Source organism: Abramis brama (genome assembly GCF_963993115.1).
Source record: "Abramis brama genome assembly, chromosome: 9".
NCBI classification, from domain to species: Eukaryota; Metazoa; Chordata; class Actinopteri; order Cypriniformes; family Leuciscidae; genus Abramis; species Abramis brama.
This window is the reverse complement of record NC_139971.1, coordinates 2,544,281-2,559,410: the sequence shown is the minus strand read 5'-3', so window position 1 is coordinate 2,559,410 and position 15,130 is coordinate 2,544,281. Positions and strand designations below refer to the sequence as shown.

Below are 15,130 nucleotides of genomic sequence, written 5' to 3'. Positions count from 1 at the left end.
CTACTGCTGATTGGCTCACTCTCTCTCTTCTCCCATCATAATTGGACACGCCCCCTACTGATGATTGGCTCACTCTCTCTCCTCCCCCATCATAATTGGACACGCCCCCTACTGATGATTGGCTCACTCTCTCTCCTCCCCCATCATAATTGGACACGCCCCCTACTGATGATTGGCTCACTCTCTCTCCTCCCCCATCATAATTGGACACGCCTCCTACTGATGATTGGCTCACTCTCTCTCCTCCCCCATCATAATTGGACACGCCCCCTACTGATGATTGGCTCACTCTCCATCCTCCCCCATCATAATTGGACACGCCCCCTACTGATGATTGGCTCACTCTCCATCCTCCCCCATCATAATTGGACACGCCCCCTACTGCTGATTGGCTCACTCTCTCTCCTCCCCCATCATAATTGGACACGCCCCCTACTGCTGATTGGCTCACTCTCTCTCCTCCCCCATCATAATTGGACACGCCTCTTACTGATGATTGGCTCACTCTCTCTCCTCCCCCATCATAATTGGACACGCCTCCTACCGATGATTGTCTCACTCTCTCTCCACCCTCATCATAATTGGACACGCCCCCTACTGATGATTGGCTCACTCTCTCTCCACCCTCATCATGAGTGGACACGCCCCCTACTGTTGATTGGGTCACTCTCTCTCCACCCTCATCATGAGTGGACACGCCCCCTACTGCTGATTGGCTACAAGTGTGTTTTGCTGCTCTTTCCAATCCACTTTCTACAGCGTTTCTCAGAAATCGCTTACTGCACCTTTAAGCATACTTATTTTTCACAAGGGTTATTCAAAGTCATACAGCTTGCCCTCCACTGCTGCTGACAAAATGTATTGCTTCAGAAGACATGGACTACTTTTATGGTGTTTTGGTCCTTGAAGCAGTAAAGATGATTGTGTATGGGTTTGTAATGACAAGTCACTTGGGGGTGAGTGTTTTCTAGAAGTGATTATAAACACATTTCATTTATGGGTGAACTGTTCCTTTAAGAATGAAAGTATAATTTCCAGTGAGTCCACAGTAGTGACCTGAAGTTCTCTGCCCAGAGTTAGTGTCATCGCAGAGGAGAGAAAAGAGAGGTCCATTAGTCTCTCCTGTCACAAGGCTAAATAGTATATGAGTGTCTTTTTCTAGATTTGAGGGAACCTTTAATGCTTTGAATTTTTTAAAAAGTGGTGGCTCAGAACAAGTATAGTAGTCCATACCAGACCAGTAACCATTTGACAGGGCACTTTAGTATCAATATACTATTTTTCATGTCATAATGTCATAGTCATCCATTTTAGTCTATTTCTAATTATCTGTCATAATAAAATAGACTACACTGTCAATCGTTTTAGTCTATTTTACTGATATTTTTTACAAATAATTTAAGTTGGTGAAATTGTGCAAAATACCAGAAACATGCCCGACCGAATTTTCTTGTTCTTTTTTTCAAAAAATGTCTAAACATTTATGCATTCACATATTTATAAAACATAAGAAGTATTTCACATAAATACTGTCCTTGTGAAAAACCTGAACTCCTGAAAAAGTCAAAAGTCAAAAAAAGTTCATCAAAGTTGTCCTAAGACAAGAACGGGTATCGTTCAAAATATAACTTTGATGAAAAGTTTTGATCCACTTCAAATGTTGAAAACTGTATATAATTAAGTATTTTTTCATGCTTTAGCAACTGCATTATCACTGAAAAAATAACAAATACAAAATGGTCAACTAGCATTTTAATCTTATCTTCAAGATTAACAGGTAAAGTCGACAGGTGTGGAAGTTAGAAGCTGAAAAACCCAGTCTGCGCTCCGTCTGTGTGCGGGTTGGTAAAACATGTCTTCGTCGTTCCGTTGACCTTGATGTCAATGTCTAAACAGAATAAGCTTTATTCCCTACAGCAGCGTCTGTCAGGATTTTTACTGATTTACTCTGTTGCCAGAGTTCATTAGGTCTGTAGCAGAGACGTCCATGGCAGACGCTAAACATTTGCCAAGACCAATCCGCTTACAAGAGATTTCACCACTTGCTGACTCACATGACTTATGAAATGTTGTGGAAAATCTTTCTTTTGTGAAGACTAAAGTCATGTCGGGACATTGTATTAGCGATAAAAGAGTTCCTGCTACTCTGAATCTCAGTCTAATGTGAAAAGAAGAAATACAAAGTCTGCATCATAAATAATGACAATGAAGGCTTGAAAGTGAAGCACAATGAAACTGCCCAGCTGAATGCTGCTAATGCGACAGCTATTCACCACATGCTCAGAATACGAAGCTAGTCATGGATGAGCAGCATAGTAAGCAATTGCATTTACTCTCCTTTAATAACCTAGAGCTGATGCAATCTCTATAATGACTGTGTGAATATGTTATTCATTTGTAAACTAGACTTCATATTTCTTTCCATGTAGTTCGGTCAAATAATGACAATATCAATCCACTATAAGTGTGCACAGTAAGCCTATAGCCTATTATTCACAACGCTGTGTCTGTTGCATTGATTTCAGCATGATCACAATGGGAGATGTTCAAAGAAAGTCAAGCCAGTAACTCTGTGTGAAGGCCGTCCTCTTCCCCAACACGGCCAGGTTAAGTAGGTCCATTAACTCAACCCTGCAACCAAAAGACACTTTGACCTTGGCCAGAGAGACGGAGAGCAATGAAGCCATGAGCAAAACGCTATTAGCTGCTTCTAATGAGCCGAAACAATCTGACAGTCTGTTAGGAGCACACAAACAATAAGGGGGGGAAATCAGTAAATGAAAGCCCTTATCAATGCAATTTTAATTAGTCATAAAATATTAATGCTTTACAGCACATGTCCACATACAAATGATCTTCTCACCTAATAACCATCTGTGTCGCCTAATGGCTTTAATAATCAAATGGTTGTAAAGCAGCCAGACAAATCAACCCTGTCTCATTCTTATGTGCATCTATCAGATCTCTTTATTTCACAAACCAACGTCATGTTTGACACAAAAAGCCACTTGCACCTTTCCTCTTTCTTAAAGTCATCATGGAACGGTCTTTTCTTCCCAATTGTGACGTATATCCGAGTGAAAAGCTTCTCGAACAAGAACAAATGTGGGCGGGGCTTGATTTTGTCTGTGGGGAATTGTTTGGATGGTTGTGGTTTGCTATTGGCTGATCTCATGTGAGTGACAGATTGCCCCGCCCTCGTCATCAGAGAAGAGAAGAGATGTCACTGTTATTCTTATTCAAGATTATTAAAACAATAATGATGTGCGCCGATAAATCATTTTGAAAAACAAAAATGCAATATTCCATAAAAAATAAAAATTGTCCATTTTGATTTCATGCTGACTTTAGGGCTCGTTAGTAACACCTAATGAATGGTGGATTCTGTAATAGTATAGGAATGCAAACTTAAGATTGAAATCAAGTATTTGTCTTTTCTCAGAATCCTTTTCAAAAACGCCCCAACTAAACCTTTTCTGATTCATAAAGGCTAATCTAAATATCATCCAAAACATCGCTGTCACAACGATAATGGCCATGTCTGTTGTCATAGTCACCACATCTTCGTCAATTATCACCGCTCACTCCATTTCATTGTATCTGGCATCATAAACATGTGACATGTGATTTGGAAAAAAGTAATTCATGCTTTTATCTTTTCACGGTTAGATTATTGCAATTCCATTTACCTTGGGACTTGTCATCCGCATATCACACGTCTCCAGTTAGTTCAAAACGCTGCTGTAAGATTGCTTATGAATGCAAAGAAGACAGATCATATTAGGTATACATATATTAGGTGTTAATTATCCCACGAGTTCATCTTAAATCCAAGGGCGATCGTGCTTTTGCTGTTGCTGGTCCGTGATTATGGAACGACTACCCTTTTCTGTTAGATCTTCCCAACATTAAATAGTTTTAGGTTTCGTCTAAAATCGTACTTGTTCTCTCTTGCATTTTAAGTCACTCTTTTAAAGCGTGTTGTACTTTTGTATTGTTTATCTTGTTGTTTTGTCCTCGGTCATTTGTAATGTAGAGCTGTTTTGATCATTTGTAATGTACAGCACTTTGGAGCTACTGTATAGCCTGGAAGATGCTTTATAAATAAATAAATACAAATACAAAATAAAACCCATGCTTCCCACTCCTTTCCCGACACCCTTCCTTGCCTAATGATTATGAATTTGTAAATATGAGTCTCATCTGTTAGACTAGATGAAATAAACCTCCTTCTGCTGTGTAGAAGAGAGAGACGTTCTAAAGACACAGGAAGTGAGGTAATCAAATGCTGAGAAGAAGATCGATTGGCTATTTTTGGCAAGAGGCTTTTGCGGCACGTTGTGTGCGGTCGAAATCTCAGTCCCTCGCAAACATGAGCTGCAGATCTTTGACTTTGAAGAAGCGAGACAAATGTTGCAAACACGATGAAGATTCAAAGCATTGTGCATTAATGCAGGACATAATTATAAGCCATTACACTTCTCTTACAACTTATGTTTCTTGTAAAAGAGTCCTTATTCACAATAATATTGTTCAAAAATAGACTGGGCAGTTAAAGTTACAATAAAGTTATTGAATGTAATTATTGAACTACTGTTAAGTCTTTGTTTTCAGGCTCTACTACAGTTGGTTTTCATGCTTGAATGTTCATTATTTCTCTTATACTTGACATTGTTGCGGCTCCTCTCTTCCCAGTCTGTCAGTAACGCTCTGTTTAGTTCCTGTCTCTATGAAGCCCCTCCTTCTGAAAAGCACACTGTGCTCTGATTGGTCGGCTGGAGCAGTGTGTTGTGATTGGTCGAGCGCTTCGAGTGTGTTTGGGAAATGTCCCGCCCCTTACCATAACCACCAGTTTAACACACTACTAACTAACTCAACCAGGCCCCGCCCCTTTATTCTGCGTATGAATTATTATAATGAGGAATATTGTGACGTGTTCGTTCCCGGAAGAAACTCAAGACTACAATGGAGGCGTTTCAGGAGTTCAGAAACACTGATATAGAGAAGAACTCCCGCTGTGGAGGGACTTTGGAAACCTTTTTAATGCTCAAACAGCAACATTACACACGCTAAAGAAAGATGAATGTGTAAAAAAGCATATCAAGACCTCTTTAAAGTAGGGTTTACTTTGTGTTCATGTTATGATTGTGAACTTAATACATTCTTTATTGTAGCTGTAAGCATGTAACCTGATCCTTATTAATTGCCTTTAATCCAACACTATAAAGCTCAATTGACATTTTCCAAAGCAGCTTATAGCAAGCGCTGTGTTGATCGACTCTACATGAGAGGAAGGATTCACACACGCTCTGCAAAGAGACCTGTCTATCACAACCGCACTTACTGTAGCACGATGCATTAATAAACATCTCTCTGTCACCAACAATCAGTCCAAACACATCACCATTTCAACAGGAGGAGCAGAAATCATGTATATGAGCACAGAGAATAACCAGACACAACCAACACGAGATGTTCGGGACTGAGAACAGATTTATTCCATTAGGACTTTGTCACTTTTGTTTTGCATTGCATGGAAAGTTTGACCCTTCATTTTCTTGTTTACTACTATCATCCCACAAATGTATTGCATTCTGTAATAACTCAATATGACGTATGAATAATGCAGACATTATGAAAAATTATCTGCATTATTTAATGCATTTCATATATGGAGCGAACTGTGATTGTGAGTAAATACTTGCGTGGAAGAACCAATCATGTCCAGTCATGCATAAAGATATTCTCTATAAGAAGATTTCAGAACATTAACTTCAAACACGTCATTATGTTTTAATCAAAGAGCTAAATGTGGATATTTTGTTCGAGCGTGAGCAATTCTTGCATGCCTTCGCGTTATGTATTCAGATCACAGAGGCGGACAGAGAATGATAAAGTCATTGAAAGACACGTGCTGGAACCAAAGACACGCAGAGATCGCTTTCTCAAACCTGCACTGTACATATGTGTGTGTCATTTTAGCACTAAAAAAGTCAAGTAAAAAGATTACCTTGCTGCCATATGGTGGTGAAAACTATGAAAAGCTTGTTTCCGCCACAGAATAAAATATTGTAAAAGATAATTGAGACTTTTTATCTCACAATTCTGACATCTTTTCTTACAATTGCGTGTCAGAATTGTGAGATAAAAACTCCAAATTCGGAGAAAAAAAGTCAGAATTGGACTTTATAACTCGCAATTGCGAGTTTATATCTCACAATTCTGACTTTATAACCAAGAAATGTGAGATTATATCTCACAATTCTGAGAAAAGATGTCAGAATTGTGATATATAAACTCGCAATTGCGAGTTATAAAGTCCAATTCTGACTTTTTTTCTCCGAATTTGGAGTTTATATCTCACAATTCTGACTTTATAACACACAGTTGTGAGAAAAAAGTCAGAATTGTGAGATAAAAGTCGCAATTACCTTTTTTATTTTTTATTCCGTGGCGGAAACAAGCTTCCATAAAATACATGTAACTCTATAGTAAAATAAGGTTAAAATGATATTTTTCATAAGAAAAAGCAAACATCTTTTTCTTTAGTAGACTAAACAGGAGTGTTTTCCTCCATTGCTCTTGTCAGACGGAAGAGGTATCCAACATTAAACGTTTGCACATGCTTGACTGTTAAAGTTTGAGATGGTCTATTATTAACTCCTGTTCACACAACAGTGATTGAGATAATTGGTTGGTGTTTAGCTGAGTAGACATTCAAAGACAACCACCCTTCCCTCTGCCTCGCGCTGGCATTACACACAGTGTGTGTTCCACCCACAGGCATTAGCTATTAGTGTTCACCATTGCAGACCCTTGTGCAGAGTGCGGAGTGAGAGAGCAGTGTTTACACTGCAGATGCATGAACAAATGATCAGCAGAAGAAAGACAGCGAGTCCCCCAGGCAGAGGAATGCAAGAAGAGAGGAACACTGTGGAAGAAGAACAGGACATTAAAACAAGAGAGGGGAGAATGAATGGATGGATGACGCATGCTTCACTATACGGCCATAAACCTTTTATGTGATATCAGCGATGCCAAAAGTGGCATTTCTTCAATGTTAAAATAGAAAATGCACCGTTTCTTTCCTTCTGCAGCATCAGTCGCTGTCTGACTGACACTGAACGCTCACATGCATATGTTCATGCATGCTCTGTGAAGTGTGCGCTCACTGCCTCGCGGTGATGTGGCTGAAAATGCACGTCTTGCTTGAAAAGACTGTCTTAAGTGCATGAAGAATATCTGATGTGTCCCAGGCCTATTAGTCCAGTCATTTTATGAAAAAAGGTTGAACAAATTGCAACAGAAGCAAACTCAACTGATTTTGTATCCTCAATTTGTCCTGAGTAAGGAAAAAAAATCTAATTTCTAAGAGATGGGGTTTGGGGCTGAGTCCGTGGGACTGTTTCTGGGGGACGAGTCTGAGGGAAGAACAGGAGACAATGGTAAGGAGAATGCAGAAGACAAAAGGTAGGCAAAATAAAAAGTCGGACCCAGCCCCAAACCCCATCTCTGCAATAATAATTAATAAAGGCTGGTCTAAAGTAGGCTACTTCTTCCTGCCTCTATGTATTAATGCTCATGGGTAGCCGTAATGGGTTCCATTCAGACCTTAACATGAAGTATTTTACTGTTATATGTCAACAAGATTCAACAAGACATGTTCACCTGGCTATACCCAATGTTTAGACCTGTTGTGGTATTTATGCAAATTAGCACATACGTAATTAGATTATGCACCATTTGTCCATGTTAACAAACAGTTTCAAAAAACTTGTAATACATTTTTTGTTTGTCTTGATGTAAGTAATCAACTCAGTAATTTTCATGGTGATATCTAAAGGTTAAAATTATTACCCTATTCACGTGAGAAAATAATGAATAGGCTTTATTTGGGTCTTTTTCGAAACTTTCCCCTAATGGGATTCTTCTGGGCTTTTTTTTCCCTTACTCAGGACATATTGAGGATACAAAATCAGTTGAGTTTGCTTCTGTTGCAATTTGTTCAAGGTTGACCCCCATTTTGGCTTAAAATGACTGGACTATATAGCAGTGTTATGCTAACACACAGATCTGCTGCATATTGTGCGGTTCACTTTATTCTTACCATATATACCAGCAGCATTTCATTATTTAAACGGCATTTGTTCGTATTATTAATATAACATATATTTTGTATTAAAATAATTAAAAACAAAATTTTAAAAACTTATAATATAATATTTTTTTAAAATAATAACAATGCTAACATTTTACATTAGTTAACGTTATTTAATTAACTTACCTAACATTATCAATGCGTTTGTAATATAATATAAATGATACTTTTTATCAAAATAAAAAAAATAATATATTAAAAACTTTTTAGTAAAAAAATCAAGTTTTTAATGTTGTTTATATATCTATGTGGTGTTTTTAATATGCTTTATTTTTATATGTTTAAATTGCTGAGTATTTTCACTTTAAAACTGCAGTGAATCAATTGAAATTGCTGGTGTTTCTGAAGTCACAAACTACCTTGTAACCAATCACGTCACGAGGGGGGTGGGCTTTAGCATATCATTAACCAGCCTGGTCTCATTGTTCATATGTAGACCTATTAATACGTACTTTTCAAAAGACAGAACACTTACTTTTTGTGCGTTTGGATAGATGCTGAATGTATGATATGGACGTATCTGCAACATTTAAACGTAGCATTATTGCGATTTTACAGCAACAAAATGTTAACTATTTACGCATCTTTCAAATCATCAAGATATCTGTATAATTTCCCTTTTACCCTTTTATAGATGAATGTAAGATCCCTTAACCCTACTCCCAAGCCTAAACATGGCCATTTTATACAGAATATAAAAAGGATAAAACGTAATGGACAGAGATGTGTAGGGAAAAGGCAGTTTTATTAACAATATAGCATTAAAAGATATTTTGAGCCACTAATCCTACTCCTACCCCTAAACCTACCCATAACCATTTCTTAAACCTACGAAGGCTACAATTATGAAGAAAAACAACAGACGTGTGTAATCACAATAATTTATTTCTTGCTAAAATGACAAAACCAGTACCAAAAGTCATTCACATGACGATGTGTTGCAGTCGCAGTCCTCTCTGGCAGTATATAACAGTTTTGTATGAGGTACAGAGCAGAATTGAAGTTATTAATCCATGAAAACGTTCTCCATTTCAAATGTAGTTCACCAACTGAAACGCGGCATGTCGCAGTCTGAGACGAAGCAGGCGAGAGTCAAGCCAGAGGCTAATCACATTAATTACCGTTATGCGTCCGACGTTAGAGAGCAATACATAAAACACGCATTATCACTCTGATTATATATTAACTTGTAGACGAGCCTGTATTATTCGCTCTTTCACTTCATCTGAATCAGTTTCTGGTTCAAACGTATATGGCTGAATTAGTGTAAGTACCAGTATTTCCACTTGGCATTGTGCAGCGTTTACTACAGTAAAGTTGAGCGAGTGGATCAGGTATTCTGAGCTGAGTGAGTGAGTGGAGGCGGGGCTAATTAGCATATTTATGGATCTGCGTGTACTAAATGAAGCAAGGGTGTAGAGTTACATTCAAGCTATTCTAAGGCATGAAAAACCTTTAAATATGTAATTTTGGTGATCAAAGATGAGTTTCAAAGGATAAAATGATATACAGGGGGACTTTAACAGATATAACTTTTGATTTGAATGATAATATAGCAAATGTTGAAATAAGAATAATGCTTTATATATGTTAGTTCATGTTAACTAATGGAACCCTATTGTAAATTGTAACCATAATAACAAAACAAGTTTAAAAAACCTTTTTACATAAAGCCAATTGCAAAAAACAGCTGGTTCCAGCTGACATACATCTGCTATTTAGTGGAGGGGAGAGAAATAACGTCCAAATGACGCAAGATTAGCAGAGAACTATGATCAAAGAATCCCGTAATGGCGAGTGTGGTCTGACCATCACGATTAACATGCTTGCACTTCAGGAAAAGTTCGAGATGAAAGTGGAGAGAGATTGTTACTGACTCTGGGAGAGCTGAGAAGGAACTGTGTCCAAACAGAGAGGAAATCAGTGTTGTGTAGAAAAAATAAGATAAAATACAGCTTGTCGATGCCAAAGTAAGGAAACTTGTTTCTGACACAGAAAAACATTATACAAGCCAATTGCAACATTTTATCTCTCAATTCTAACTTTTTTTCTCACAATTTCGAGTTTATATCTGACAATTTGGATTTTTTTCCGACATAATTCTGAGTTCACATCTTGCAATTCAGGGTTTTTTTTTTTTTTTTTTTTTTACACTAAAGTAATATTAAATTATAATAAATAGTCAAATAATAAAAAGGTTATTGATATGGTTATGAAATTTGTAAACTTTTTATCAAAAAATTCGGACTTTTTTGTGAGTATATCAACACTATCTCACGACCAATTCGTATGAGTGATTAAAATGTGGCTAATTGACCTCACTCATACATTTGTCTATCCCCACATGATGGGTAGGTTTAGGGGTGGGGTCAGGGGTAGGTTTAGGGGTGGGGTCAGGGGTAGGTTTAGGGGTCAGGGGTAGGTTTAGGGGTCAGGGGTAGGTTTAGGGGTGGGGTCAGGGGTAGGTTTAGGGGTCAGGGGTAGGTTTAGGGGCAGGGGCAGGGTCAGGGGTAGGTCATTCATACGAATTAGCCACCTCGTAAACAATTTGTACGAATTGCCGTGAGATTGGTATATCTCACAATTTACACTTGTTTCCCCACAATAGCAAATTAATATCTTACACTGTTTACATTTTTTAAGTTTTTTTTTTTTTTTTTTTGCTACATTAAAATTAAAAAAGGTAATTGTGACTTTTTATATCTTGCTATTCTGAAATTTTCCTCAAAATTGTGAGATAAAAACAATTACACAATTGTTTTTTTTTTTTTTACTTTTTATTGCATGGCAGAAATAAGCTTCCACACCATGGAGATTGTTTTTTACAGCAAAGTTTCATCATTGTGCATTATCAACACACTGTCATTGACCCACATCCAAAGAACAAACCCATATCCGCCTTGATCCTGTAGGATCTGCTTTCCCTGCAGCACACACACACACACACACACTCAAGCAGGCCAAGCGTACGGGTGGCTGAGTAACGGCACCGGCAGAACACAGGCATGAGAGAGGCCTTGCTTTGCCTCAGGGTTGCCCGATCCAGAGTAACAGACTCCCATCCTCTTATTCCCAGAGAGCCGACAGAGCGGCCATGTCATACTGACTGAGAACTGACTAACTACAGACCGAGAGAGAGAGAGAGAGAGAGAGAGAGAGAGAGAGAGAGAGAGAGAGAGAGAGAGAGAGAGAGAGAGAGAGAGAGAGAGAGAGAGAGAGAGAGAGAGAGAGAGAGAGAGAGAGAGAGAGAGAGAGAGAGCTTGTGTTCTTGAAACATGCCAACAACAATAATGAAAATGTGCAGAAAGCATGCATTCATTGATGACCTTTTTCCAAGCTCCAAATTTAACCAAGCTGCCAGAAGCAAGACCGTCAATCGTAATATGCAATGCGTGACTGAAATTTGACTAAATCACAGACATATTGGTGAAAACTGACCATGATGAGAATAAAGCATATTTGAAGCCAAATCTCAGTCCTAATCAAGCTGAAGGAAGATGCCAGCAAAGTTTTCTCCAGTGAAGTATATAAAGTGAATCGTGTCTGTCTAATGTATCTAAGATAAACAAGTAGGTGGATGGTTAATTGAAACCTTTTATGAAATTCAATTAAAAGGATTATACTTTACCTGTAAAAAGGGAATGTTGCTACATTAGAAGCTATTTCTACCTGCCATATAACCCTTAAAAGTACAACAGAATGCATGTAGTACAGAGTGTATTTAAAATAATTAAATTGAATAATAAATTTGACTTGAATAAAGTATGGACATGTTTAGGTTTTTTACAGAAAACATTTTTCTATGCATATTAGGGTAAAAAAAAAAAAAAAATTTTTTTTTAATATTTTATATTTTACTTTCTTTTTTTTGCTCAAAGACATTTGTCTTTACCCTAATATGGGTAAAAAAAATAAATAAATAAAAATAAATAAATATATATATATATATATATATATATATATATATATATATATATATATTAATAAAAATATTAAACTTGACAAAAAATATTAAACTTGACAAAAAATATTAAACTTGACAAAACCCTTTAATATTTGCAGAATGTTTGGATTTAGTAATTATTGTTGTTGTTTTCTCTGACAGAGATTAAAGGAAAAGTCACAGTCTCTTTTTCACACACACACACACACACACACAGGCCAGTAATTACATACGTTTCCACATGATATCAAACATTAGGTGTGGCACAGCGATTACTGGACACAGAGAGATGAGTCTGCCAATGAAGTCTAATCAGTTCATTTTAGGAAATCTCATTGTGATTCATATCTAACAACGGCAGTCTCCACTGGTGATTCTCCACTTGCCAGCCAATCTATTTTAGGCTGAGAGGAAAAGCAGTATTGGGATGCACAGCAGCACTGCTGTCTGTCACATGGCAACAGAGCAAAGCAGTTCAGGGTCATAGTTCCTGAGAATGTTAGATTTCTGTCAAATATGACCTGCACAATCATTTCACCTGGCTTTCTCTCTTTGTCCTACTCGCTCGCTCGCTTTTTGTGTTGAGTGAGACGGAAAAAAGAAAAGTGCAGACCAATTATTTCAACATTTCAAAGCACCTCTTCGCACACAACATACTTTCAATCAGAGGCATTCACTTGACTTGAAACTGACACGCACAATGCACGCTCTTAAATCATCTCAATTAAACCAGAAGTGTGTGTTTGTTACACATCCACAGGGAGAAGAAGACTTCCCCCTCGGCTCAAACAAGGAGCTGTCCGAGGTCCTGAATCAAGTATACAGTCACTTGCATTGAACTAATCGTTCAAGCGAAATTTGCATTTTAAAATAAGCATAAAGAGTGTAAAATAACAGCGCGAGCGTTTACGCCGTCACATCATTTTTTCGTCGCATGCACCGGATCAATCTCATTTTTCTCGCATCCTTCCACAAAAGACAGATGAAGCTCGACTCTCATCCATTAGCCGCTGAAAAGGTCACAGATACAGTCTTTCGTGTATAACAATGCGCCATTTAGACCAAGTCTGGAAAAGCCTACCTTTTTTTTTTTTTTTGATTCCGGGATCCAACCTAACTTTGCTCTCCAGATTTCGGGTCCGAAGGATCCTATAGCCGCCCGAGCGCGCGCACGAACTCTCCGACGAATTGACAGCTGAAGATCATCGCTTTAGCACACGCGAATCCACCGGGCTCGATCACACACACACACGCGCGCAACGAGAGTGTTTTCTTGGGCTTCTGTCGAGCTCTGATGCATCGCCGTCTGATGCATGCATTTATTACGCACGATGTCCTTGACAAGTATCCACATCACATTAAACAGTGGAAACGGCGTTCAGTCCGCTGAAAACCCAGCCATATGCACGGAAACATACTTGTTCTGCACACATTTATCAAAGTGGTTCAGTATGCACATCATCTAATCCATGCAATCACTGGAAGTCCTCGCCTCGGCTCCAGTATATCCAAACATTATCCCAAGTCGCCTTCCGATGAATTATTCCTCTCCGGGACTCCGATGAGAGAAACGTGCTGCGCGTGTTATAAATGAAGCTCTGTGAAAGAGGACGTAGTGTTTCTGCAGTTCAGCAATGGGAGTGGTGTGTGTGAGAGTGAGGAGAACCGCGCTCCACGCGCCGCAGACACGCCTCGCGCTGCCCACCGACAGAGTCCGCGAGATCCTGCTATCTTGACATGTTGCAATAATTCTGAAAAAAAACCTAAGATGCTTCTTTAGTTTTGTTGCAAGCATTAGATGAGTTTCAGATGAGACGTCAAATGTGCGCGTTTGCGTGCGCGTTTGTGTGTGTGTGTGTGTGAGAGAGAGAGAGAGAGAGAGAGAGAGAGAGAGAGAGAGAGAGAGGGTGGGGGGTGGGTGGGTCTGTCCCCACGAGGATAGTAAAACCTGAAATATTTGCAGTAGATGGTTTCTTTGCAGTATTAAAACGGCTTAATACACATGCTAAATAATGTTGTAGCAAAAATGTATAGATGCAAAGGGTTACTTTAGCAGTGGGTTATACAGACTATCATAAGATCTGTTTTAAAGCAACAGAAGTCAGTGTAAAGTGTGTGGGTGCGCGTGCGCGGGAGGGGTCGGGGGTCTGTGTGCTCTAGAGGCTGATCTTGCATTTAAATTACAGCAAATACAGCACGTGAATGGAATGGATCTTTCATTTAGGAAACGTGCTGTGAATTCTCATTCCTATAAGACCTTATGCGCCAGATAAACGAGGGCGCCGCCATCTTTAGATTATTGTCTTTGAACTTCCGTTTTTGCGGTCGCTCTGTATATTTATATGGCATTGCTGTCCAGGAGTAATTAGCTTTTGAAGTGGATTTACTTAATGTAAAGTTCACAAAAGTTACCATGAGGATTGTAATGTTTGAAGCAGATGTCTTAACAAATGTCAGTAGACCGGAAAGATTTTAAAACGAGCCGTTAAATACGCAAGATCGCTGTGAAAATACAGACCGGAAGTCAAAAGACAACGAGCGCAGCGCTGAAAAGGGGCGGGGCTGACGCTTTGGTGAAGGAATGTTGAAAGTTTGGTGTTAAGGTATAAAAAAAAAAAAGAGGAAATTCTCTGTAGGCTACACATTGCTTTTCTGTTAACGTTTTCCTGGGATTTATTTCATTACAATTCTCTAAAATGTGTTTTAGCTGTGGTCAAATTGAGCTCAAATTAAATAAATAAGTAATCCCACATTTGTTTAGTTTCAGGTAAAACACTCAGGCTAAATAAAAACAAACAAAACAAATAAATAATTGTTAGTTTGAGGTAGGCTACAACATTCAGATCAAATATATGAAGAAAAAAAACAATAAAACAATAAACAAACAAAACTATAATACAATGAATGAATGAATGAATGAATGAATGAATGAATAAATAAATAAATAAATGCTAGTTTGAGGTAGGCTACAACCTTCAATCCTAAAATAATAAATAAAATTAAATTAAATTGACAACACTCAGATAAAT

General features: G+C 38.2%; 1 protein-coding gene across 5 annotated transcripts in view; it reads right to left on the bottom strand.

Moving 5' to 3' along the window:
- Positions 1–13,925, bottom strand: part of LOC311089269 (leucine-rich repeat and fibronectin type III domain-containing protein 1-like protein) — a 175,391-nt gene extending 161,466 nt beyond the window's left edge. For all 5 annotated transcript variants that reach the window (XM_084123826.1, XM_084123827.1, XM_084123822.1 and 2 more), the window contains exon 1: positions 13,183–13,925. The gene's annotated coding sequence lies outside the window, so the exon portion shown is untranslated. The remainder of the gene's footprint in view (positions 1–13,182) is intronic.
- Positions 13,926–15,130: the final 1,205 nt, after the last annotated feature.